The 10123-nt window shown below is 45.7% G+C and overlaps 1 protein-coding gene across 4 annotated transcripts in view; it reads right to left on the minus strand.

Moving 5' to 3' along the window:
- ZNF423 (zinc finger protein 423) overlaps positions 1-10123 on the minus strand; it is a 196866-nt gene that overhangs the window by 113625 nt on the left and 73118 nt on the right. Inside the window, exon 1 of one of the 4 annotated variants that reach the window (XM_048958347.1) lies at positions 6207-6578. The exons of the other annotated variants lie outside the window; for them this stretch is intronic. The gene's annotated coding sequence lies outside the window, so the exon portion shown is untranslated. Of the gene's footprint in view, positions 1-6206; positions 6579-10123 lie in introns of those variants that run through there. 4 annotated transcript variants of the gene reach the window in all.

The raw sequence follows: 10123 nt of genomic DNA on the forward strand, positions 1-10123 counted from the left end.
AATTTTCCCAGGAAAACAGACAATACGTTGCTTTTTTTTTTCTTTTTTTTTTTTTCTAATTGCTACACGTTTGGATCTGCTTCTAAGCATGGAAGAAACTAACAAAATGTTCAGAGAGTAATGTTCAGGTGGCAGAGCAGGACACGTCTAATTTTCTGAATTTCCAGAGGCACAATTCCTGCTAAAACAAAAGGCGCTGGAAAGAGCTCAGCCCTCCCTCCATGGCATTTCAAGTTAGACCGGATGTGGGTGCTTCGTGTCCCACAGTGCAAAATTTCTGGGCTATGTGCTTAAAATTTCAGGCGGATTCCCTGCGCGAGCCCCGCACATGTCAGCGCAGGCAGCAGGAGCCATTGTTGGCTGGGCCCGCGGGGAGGAGGTGCTGCCGGGGCAGATGGGACCGCACTAATGCGGCAGCTCCCAGGGCAGCCCCCCGGGAACGGAGCCCTGCCACCACCACCTGCCTCCCTGGGGCCGATGGCACGATGCCACCGAAGCAGCACGGGGTGTCCCCAGGGGTGGCGTGGCTCACAGGCGCTCCGCGCGCCCCCGCTGCGCTCAGCCAGGCCAGTGATGGACGTGCAGCGTGGGGTGTGATGGACTCGGGGAATTTCAAGCTAACAAAGACCCCAGCCCTCTGCTCCTGCTAGTGTTGGTAATAACCTCCACATTGCTATCCATCCTACCTGAGCTAACAGTTTATAAAGCGCCACCCGCAGCTTGTCCCTTATAGTTTATTAACATACACTAATAAACAGTATGCTTCACTCCCACTGTGCTGCCAAGTGAAGCCAGTCAGAATAACTGCATTAGCTTTACTGTTCTTTCTCAGCACATTTTTTCCACATGGGAACAATTAGGATCAACTCCCTCCAGATTATATTTAGAAATCTATCACATTTGAACAAAAATAACAATAATCATCTTTTTCGCAAACGCATCTGTAGGCATCCACAGAAGATTAACCTGACTGACGGTACCACAGGCTCTGAGCCTCCTCGCAGCTCCCTGCTCATAGAGGGTTAATGCTCCCCGTGCTCCAACTTGCACCTATTGTGCTCAAGTTTAAAAATAAGATGTGAAAGATGCATTATGTAAGGCCAGCACTGCTATCCTGCCCATCTCCTATTTTGGAATTAAAGATCATCATTGCTCACATCAAAGGGGCCGGGTGAGAATAAAAGAAAAGACAGGAACAATGAAAATAGCTCCCCGACACAAACCAGATCAAAGGACTAGGCACAGAAAATGAGGAGCTAGGGGGTCCTTTAATTACTGTCCACATCCTCCAAGTCATGTGGTGAAAAAGAAGAGAAAAAAGTTTTGAAGGCCACTGGGTTTTGTCTTGCTGTGGCTCCCGTTTCCACAGTCTGTGCCAGTTCCCTACAAACTGCTCTGCTTTTTATTTTTTCATTTTTATTAAAGTCAAATAGGACTCCTGGACTCCAAAACTCCTCCCTTATGCCAGGAGGAGGAGAGGGAAGGAGGGGTAAGAGGGGCAGGAGTGGAGATAGTCTGCAGCAATTGCCTGAAACAATTTCAGGAGGACTGCTCCAGGCAGCGCCCCAGGAGCTGCGCTGGGAAGGAGAGAGCTGGCTACCTGAGGCTAGTCTTTATTTGCAGGCCTCCCGGGTTGAGCCAACTTCAAATTCACATAGGGCACTGCTCCGTGGGGCAGCAGATCAAACCTGGCTACTGGCTGTTTGAGCTCAGCAGCAGAAAAAAGGATTGCTCTGGGACTGAGCGTAAGTAGAAGCATGATTAAACTTCAAACATATCCCCCCCCTTTATACACAGCAGACAGTTATGGCTAATATTTCAATATGGACTTTAAAAACATACTGAAAATAACTTACTACAGCATGCTGGGTGAGAGTTTAAAATAATAAAAAATTAAGCTAGCTGTATTATTGCAATCAAGTCAAATGTTCAAGTTTACCTTTCCTGAATAATTAAGGGACTATTGTTTAAAAGGATCTCTTCTCATTTAACTTAGACATCAAGATTTAAATTTGGATATTTGAGTACGGACTGGAATCCGTGGACACATCATAGCATTTACTTCCTTCCATTTGTGTTTCAAACGCAGAACGTTTCTCCCTAATTACTCTTATGTTTATTTTTAAAGGACAGGATAAAAATAAGTGGTACTGGGAAAAAATAGGACAATGATTTAAGAGTTGCTTTGTAAGAAGCTGACCAGACTTTCTAGGAAATAATGGTGTGTTATCACTGTTTAAAAGATTTTGGACAAGAATAGAGCCAGGATCTTCCCAAGAAAGGGCATTTACTAATATAGATACTAGCGGCAGACACAGACAGAAGTCACTGAAGAGGAAAATGTATTCCCATTTCAGGTCAGTTTGCATGGATTTATGCTGTATGCCAAACTAAAGCGTGAAAAGCATTCAAACAGAGTGTTATAGTCTTTAAAGAAGGCAGCTAATGTCACCAAGACATCACAAAGGCATCTTTCTCCCCGTCCTATTTGTGTTTTGGAAATTCCTTAGACCAGTAGAAGGAATGATGTTTTAAGAAGCAAACTCCATCGAGTGCCAAGCTGCTTCATCTTTCTCATAAAAGTTGCCTCCATCATTTCCCACTCTTGGACACTAACGTGCACTGAACAGCCATTCTCAGGAGGACAGATGAAGACTAAATTAAGCAAATACAGACTACAAAGCTGCTTTCCTAAGTGGGCACCATGCCTAGGCTCCACATCTAAGCAGCATGCTAGGTGCGTGTACTGCGTTCCAGTTTGCTGTCTTGCAGACATCCACGTTGGGATCCTTGCCCAAGCAAGTCTTCAAAGCTGCCATTGCTCTGGTGGGATAAACACAGGACAGTGGGACAGGGACATGTGCCACTTTGTAGCAGGTCTCAAAGTATCACACTATCCATTTAGATAGCCTTTTGACTGAGAGAGTTTCCTTTTTGGGCTTAGCCCCTAATGCAAAGAACAGATGAGATGGTTTAAGAAAGTCTCCAGGTAAAACATGAGAAGGATGCTTAACATCCAGCTTCTGACAAATAGCTGCACTCAGGGAGCCGCAAAGGTTAGGGAAATAAACACGGTCAATTAAATGAACTGATTGAAAAGAAATCAGAGATCGCTCCGGGGAAAATCTGAGATTCAGTCACACAGCCAGTGCAATCTTTTTGGGAGGGGGTAAATGGGGCAAAAGCCAGGAAGAACTGCAGTGCCTTACTCATTTGGCAAAAGGTGGCTGCCATAAGGAAGGAAATAAACTTTAAAGGAAATAAAATACAAAGAAAAATCTATGATGGGTTCAAAAGGAGACTCAACCAGCTCACTCAAAGTCTCTGTACCAAACAGGGAATTATGCTGGGGGAAATTCAATCAGCAGTAAAGACTCTTCATCACATGTTTTGTGCTTTCTACAGACTGTCCTGTGAAACACAGGATAGAGAGATAGATGCTAAGAGACATTCCAAAGCACTCCAAGATGAATTAGCAAAGATAAATTAAATGAAGAGAATTCTAGTAAGGATACTGCAAAAGAAATCTCTCTCTTTTTTTTTAATCTCATCAGAAAAATATCTATATGCACATTCATGGGAGGGAATGATTTTTCTAATAGTTCATTTATTTTTGATGCGCTTTTTCAAAAGACCACAGGAGCACAGTGGAGTCAGCCAGAAGTAAAGATCTGCATGGAAGAGTTACCTCTGCTTTGTGTCTTTCCCTCGCAACTTTGACAGTAGATTCAATATGCAGTGATGGGCTTTGTCTGGGCAGTGAGCTCAATGACATAAATAACAGAAGGCTGAACATAAACAGAAAGTATGCTTCTCCCCCAGATAAGTAATCTGGAAAGGCCATAAATGTGACAGAAAGCTGTTGACACAATGCCAGCATATCTAAAAATCAAAACTAATGAGCTCAAGCTGCCGTCACTAGGAGCACGTGTGCCTTTTCCTGTCTCACTTTCTGGGATATTGCTGCAAAAGGAGGGAAGTCCTGAAGTAGCCTCTGACTGCCTCAAGAGAAGGGTATCTTTTAACTAACCTAGCTATTTATCCCTCAACTCAAGAATCATTTGCTATTGGGGTTGTGGAATTCTGATTTTTATTGTGGAAGTCAATCGCCTGGTCAGTTCTCATTTAATCTTGTAACAAAAAAGCACTGCTCATTAAGACCCCAAATTGCACCAGAAGCAAAATTCAAATCTCTGCTACAGATTCTTTTTGGGTTTTGTTCAGTTACAGAATAATTTACTCTGGATGGAGATCACCTCTCCACAAACCGTTCCTCACAACTGATGCTGCCACCATGAAGTCACAGGGCATATTGAACACGCTGTAATTTGTATTTATTTATTTGTTTGTTTAGATGATACGTTGTAAGTAAAATCACTTTAACAGACTGGCTCCTGGAAGCCATTAAGTGCCCAGGCAGGGAAGATATTATCCCATCACACCTCCAGAAGCAAGACGTTTGTTCCTCTTGCTTCACAAGTCCATGTCTACAACAGCACTTCAGATAAATAATGAGGCAGCAGTTGATACTGGAAAAGAAAGCAGAGCAGTGCTCAGCTGTTGACAGAATTGCTTGCCCAAAACAAAAGAAAAGTAAAATAATGTAGATGCATTTCTTCCTTCCAGTAGGTTTCTGATTTCAGAAGTTTCAGGATCGTACTAATCCTCTTTCCATCTCTTCCTCCAATTTTGCATCTCCTCTGCAATCAGAGCACATAAGTCTATTTCTCTCTGAGGTCGTTCACTCTCCTTTCCAACCGTTCTGTCTACCTGCTCTGTGAATCTAAGACTGATGGTGATGTGGGGCTATAAAAGCAGTATGAAAGAGAGAGTGAATGCTTGGCAGTCAACTGAGAGACCATTCCCATGAAGATCCAGACAAAAAAAGAAACTTTGTCAAAATTACAAGACAGACCAAGTGAGCCGAATGAGTATTCCAGGATTAGGAAATAAATGTAAGATTACACCAACAACAGAAACATCACAGCTCTCCTGCATGCTTTCATAAAACTAAAACACAAAAGCAAAAGCATAATTCTGATGCCTCTTAATAATTACACACACTACCAGAATGTGGTATCGATGTACACACGATTTATCTCAAATGTGAATTAACTGATGCCTTACTGAACTTGCTCTCTCACACTGACATGTTTATGTAAGATACTCACATGTTCATACTGATACATTTTTGAATAGCACATTTTGCTCAAAAACTTGATGTTTTTCAATTTTAAATCATTTTTAGATGTGAGGTGCCTAATGCAACTATATATCTGATAAAATTTGCAACCAATCCAAGCTTTTCCCTTTGAGTTTAACTTGGACGTACTCCTGCATGCTTCCACGACATCAACTTAAAATAAGCTGGTGAATTTCCTCCTTATTCTCCGGGGCAGATGTAATGTTCTGGCTGTGACTTGAGTGAGACTTTGTGAATTATATAGCAGGAACAACCTCAAACCCTAATTTCAAAATATTCAACTGAATATCTTAATGATGTTTTTGCCTGCCAACAGACACAGCCCACACCCAGGAAACGAAGGAGACCTGGCCTGTGAGGCCACAGAGATTTGTAACAAAGCAGGGAAAAGGAACAGCAGGAATTACTTCACCAATGGATCTCCTCAAGTCTTTACCAAAGGGACAGAAATCATGTTGCTGGTGTTTCCATTTTTCCTTTTTCTGCTCTCTCTCATGCTGTTATTTCCTCTTCATCCACTGCCATCTCCCAAAGAGCTTCTATCTTTCTATTTCTATTTCTATTTCTATTCTATTCTACTACTCTCCTTCCTTCATTGCTACACAAATTCACCCATCTTTTAACCTGGTACTCTAAAAGGTAGGATCTGGCAGAATAAGTAAACAAGTCACACACGTTTCACACTGAACTTATCTTAACATACAGTCTCTAGCTTTGAGAAAGAAGTCCTCCTTCCCGCACCATCCTACCAAGCATCATGCCTTTTGAGCTTGCTTGGGAAAGGCAAAGAAATGGATATCGAAATAAAAGTCATATTTTTAAAAGGAATTTTAAGTCTTCATTCTTTCTGAAGTTCAAAAGTGAGAGATGCCATACTGGTACCCCTATTTAAAATCCTGAACAGGGATGGCCTTTGGGCAGCATCTCACTCCTGTCACCAGAGATGTCAGGGCCAGCACCCACAGCCATACTTCACAGCCAGAGCACACAGAGGGGAACTCACCTGCAGAACACCCAGCCCGTGCAGATGGTCAGTGTGAAGCTGGGCCGCTGGGGAGAGGAGGCCTCCAGGGGGTGCCTCATGCTGCCTGAGGTACACTTCAGTCAGATGCCACAGCTCTCCCCACCTCCAGTCTAGTTAATGAAGATCACTCTGGCTTTGCAGGAAGAAGGAAAACGCAAGCAGAGAGCAGTTGTTGCCTGCAACTTCCTGAAGTCAAACGAAACCTTCTTCAAGTCTGAGCTTGAGCAAGCAGAATTAGAGGGCATAAAACTGCCTTTAGCCCCAGCCCGTGGCACAGCTCTGACAGGGCAGGGACAAGGACACAGAGCAGCCCTGCTGAGCCCAGCCACCACCTCCTGCCATTCACCCAGTTCTCTGCTGGCTACCCAGACCCAGACATCAGTGCGGTTTCCACACCCATTTCCCCTCAGCCTTAACTCACAGCCTCCACTCACTCGCCTTCCTGCTCCCCACCACAGCTGCCACGTCCCCCTGCCTGCACTCCGGTCTCCTCACAGCCTCACAGCACCAGCCCCACCACCTCCTTCGCACTTCCTCACACTGTCTACCTGCCCCCCATGGTCCCCTCCACTCCACAGGAGAGCAAGGGAATGGGCAGCAGGTCCCATCTCTGCTGGCACAGGGTGCCTGAGCGTGGGCTGAGGCAGTGCCTGCCCTGAGGCAGCAGTGAGAACACTGCACTCACCACCATGTGCTGTCTGGGGCTGGCCCTCCAGCATGCAGCTTTTTTAACATGACTTTAAGTTAAAACCCACCTCTTTTATTTTAGGAGTTTGCTCACGAGCAGTCTGCACCTCCGGCTGCCTCTGACTTTTGGTTCTCAGCATCGTACAGGCTCATACCCCAAAATTCAGCACAGGAACCATTCTAAATCTTTCTCCAGGAGGTCCGAGGCTTGTCCCTTCCTCGCACTCCCAGTGGGCTGGGCTGGCAGCTCTGAGGGTGCACCATGCCAGGGGCTGTGGCCCCAGTGCTGACAACACGCCAAGGCCCGGAGGAGCTCAAAGGCGAGCAGGCAGTGTGTGGTGCACATCACCTCCATGAGTTTTGCTGTTTTTTTTCTATCCAAACAAACTCATAATACTTTTCACTCAGGAGCTTGTTTTCCATATTGCTGTCAGCACTACTGAGGCCAACAGACTGCGAGCACTGGCCAGCTCTGGACCAGCTGGAGGAGAATGGCTCCTGAGCACGGCACCAGTCACACACCATACTGCTCAGGGCAGCTCAGCACTCGTCTTTAGGGCAGTGGCCAAACAGACCAGGCAGAGGCCTGTGACCTCATTATGTTTGTGGGTTTCATTACACCAGAACCTGGAACTTCATGGGAGGCTGACAGCAGTAGCCCAGTAGGCTCTTGAGAAATCAGTGTGTTCTGTCCACACACAGACCCTGCAGTGACAGCCAAGTCCTTGTCTAAAGTTGATCAGCCTATGGCCATAAGTTTTTAATGTGGTGCCTTCAAGAAGACTTCTCTCTTCAAAGCTGACCTGTCCCTCTTATGACCAGTGGTCATAACAAAGCGGATTATCAGCTCTTTCAGCAGAGGAGATTCCATACCCTGTTCAAAACAATATCAGCTGTGATTCACAGCTGAAGGCTTGGGGCACAAGATACCCTTCTCCTGCCCAATCTGCCAGCAAACACTCCTCTGCTTCATAGTTGAGAAAAATCCCATAAATTTCAGCCTACGTACAAAGAAATCTTCCGTTGCTGCTTTGAGAAAAAATGTGAGAGAACACCAGTAAAAAACTCAGCTTCTTCATGATAAAATAAACCAGAACATAAGACTACATAAGACTCCTTCATTTCACCAATACAACCACACATGCATTTGCTCTGGGATGGGAACCAACATGATCATAGCAAAAGCAGGTTGTTATAATCCTTGGCTAATATATTTCCCAGGTTGGGGGCTATTCTCCAACCTTATGTTTGATTTCTAGTCCTCTGGCACTACAATACTGCTTGCCTGCCCACCTTAACCTGTGTCTACACAGGAAGGAGAATATACTGTTAGCACTTGCAAGGTTCATTTAGGATACAGAATACTCTCTGTACAGTCCATTCCTTCTTGGAAACGATTTTTTAAATGGGCAAAGAAATTCCCTCCATCACAGTAAGAAAAAATGTGAAAAAATGCCAGTTTAGGTCTATGGTGTCATGGTCCACAGGGGAGGCTTTTCCCCCCCAGTACTAATTACCTACAGGGCAGGATATAGCACTACACATTAAGCACCATGTCTGATCAAGCAGAATACTTTTTAAAACGGTTTACTAGTTATTAGGTATCCTGCAATCTACATGCTGTGCTGACATAAGATTTTACTGCTTGTGGATGCAATTTCCAAAGACTAAAAAATATAAAAGGTTTCATTTACCTGAAGTACACAAAATACTACTGATCTTGAACATTATACTGGGGGATCCCCTTAAAAAGAGAAAGAAATTCTGGCTGAATGGTTGCTAGTGAGAAAAATCCAAAGTGGTGCCAATAAACCAGAGGAGGAAGCAGCACAAGATACCTGCAGCACAAATCTCGGTTTGCTCTGCACATACCTTGTGCTGGGATAGGTGGCTGCAGGGGGAGAGGAGAGGAAGAAGAGCTGAAGGAACGCCCAGTGTGCATCCGCCACATTGTCGTCCCCAGGCAATCCCCTTCTCCAGTGCCACCGTACATCGGCTTTGTGGACAAAATTGACTTCTCATCCCCTGCAGCCAGCCAGCTACAGACCACCAAGCTGACAAAGCCATTGATTTTCTTCGTCCTTAAAAGCACGCTCTGCTGAGCTCGGAGCCGCGTGCTTGTAAGTTTAAAGGGGGTGCGTTTTATTTAATTGTGCCTTGTCTTGGCCTGAATTTCCCCCAAAAAGCTGAAGAGGGCATGTGCTTATTATCTTTCAGTACAGCACGCGGTCGGTGCAACCTGAGCCCTTCGAATACTTCGGTCTGAAAATTAGAAAAAAATTAATTGCAAGGCAAAACAAGGCTGCTCTGCGACTGTGATTCAATCAATTACCATTATCTGCCAGCGCAGCCCTCCCTGCCGCCCCTGGACCACTTGTGTTTAACTTTCTTTGCCAGTCGCCACGGCCCCGCAGTGCGCTGGCGGCGTGGTGCTGGCGGCTGGCTCCCGCGCGGGGCCCTTATCAGGCGCTCCCAGTCAGCGGCGGCCCCGCGCAGCTGCCGGGGACCCCCTCCGTCCCCCGCGTTATCTGCCGCTGCAGGCCTCGGCCGTGAGGAGGGGGCCGCGCCGCCCCCGGCCTCCCCATCGCCCCAGCCAGGCCGGGCTGTGCCGCCGGCCGCCCTGCTCCCGCCGAGCCTCCTCCGGCGAGCCCGAACCGTCTGAAGAGAGGCAGGAACAAAACCGCAAATTTAGATTAATAAAGCATTTGTTGATTCTACAGAAACTTAGCAGGCCCCTAAGAAATCCACCAGAGACCTGTGCAGCTCCAGTAATTTTCTGTTATATTATCTTTCTTGTAAAATACTTCCCCAGACAGAGCCCCCAAAGGGGCTCAAATATCACTGTGACTAACCGAAATCAATGTGCACTCACCTATTGACATTTTTACATAGTTTTTGGATTTAGTATCCGGCCCAAAACACAATCAAATCTTCTGCCAAGGAAATAACAGGCACTTAGCTAGTCAGCTATTAGTGTTACAAAGGAAAAAATGTGGGCACCCAAGGGAGATGGGAGAGACGGCATTGACGTCAGGGGTAATTGGGTGTCTGAGAGAAATTGCCAACGGCTGGCCAAAACCCCCAGAGGCCCACACAAAGCTGAGCTGCAACTCTAATAAAGGAAAGTAAATTCTAGAAAGGGGCTTTGCTGCAAAGAAGCCTAACAGGAACCAAAAATATCTCCCACATACACACACACAAATAAAAAA

This window comes from Lagopus muta, chromosome 12 (genome assembly GCF_023343835.1).
Source record: "Lagopus muta isolate bLagMut1 chromosome 12, bLagMut1 primary, whole genome shotgun sequence".
Classification (NCBI taxonomy): Eukaryota; Metazoa; Chordata; class Aves; order Galliformes; family Phasianidae; genus Lagopus; species Lagopus muta.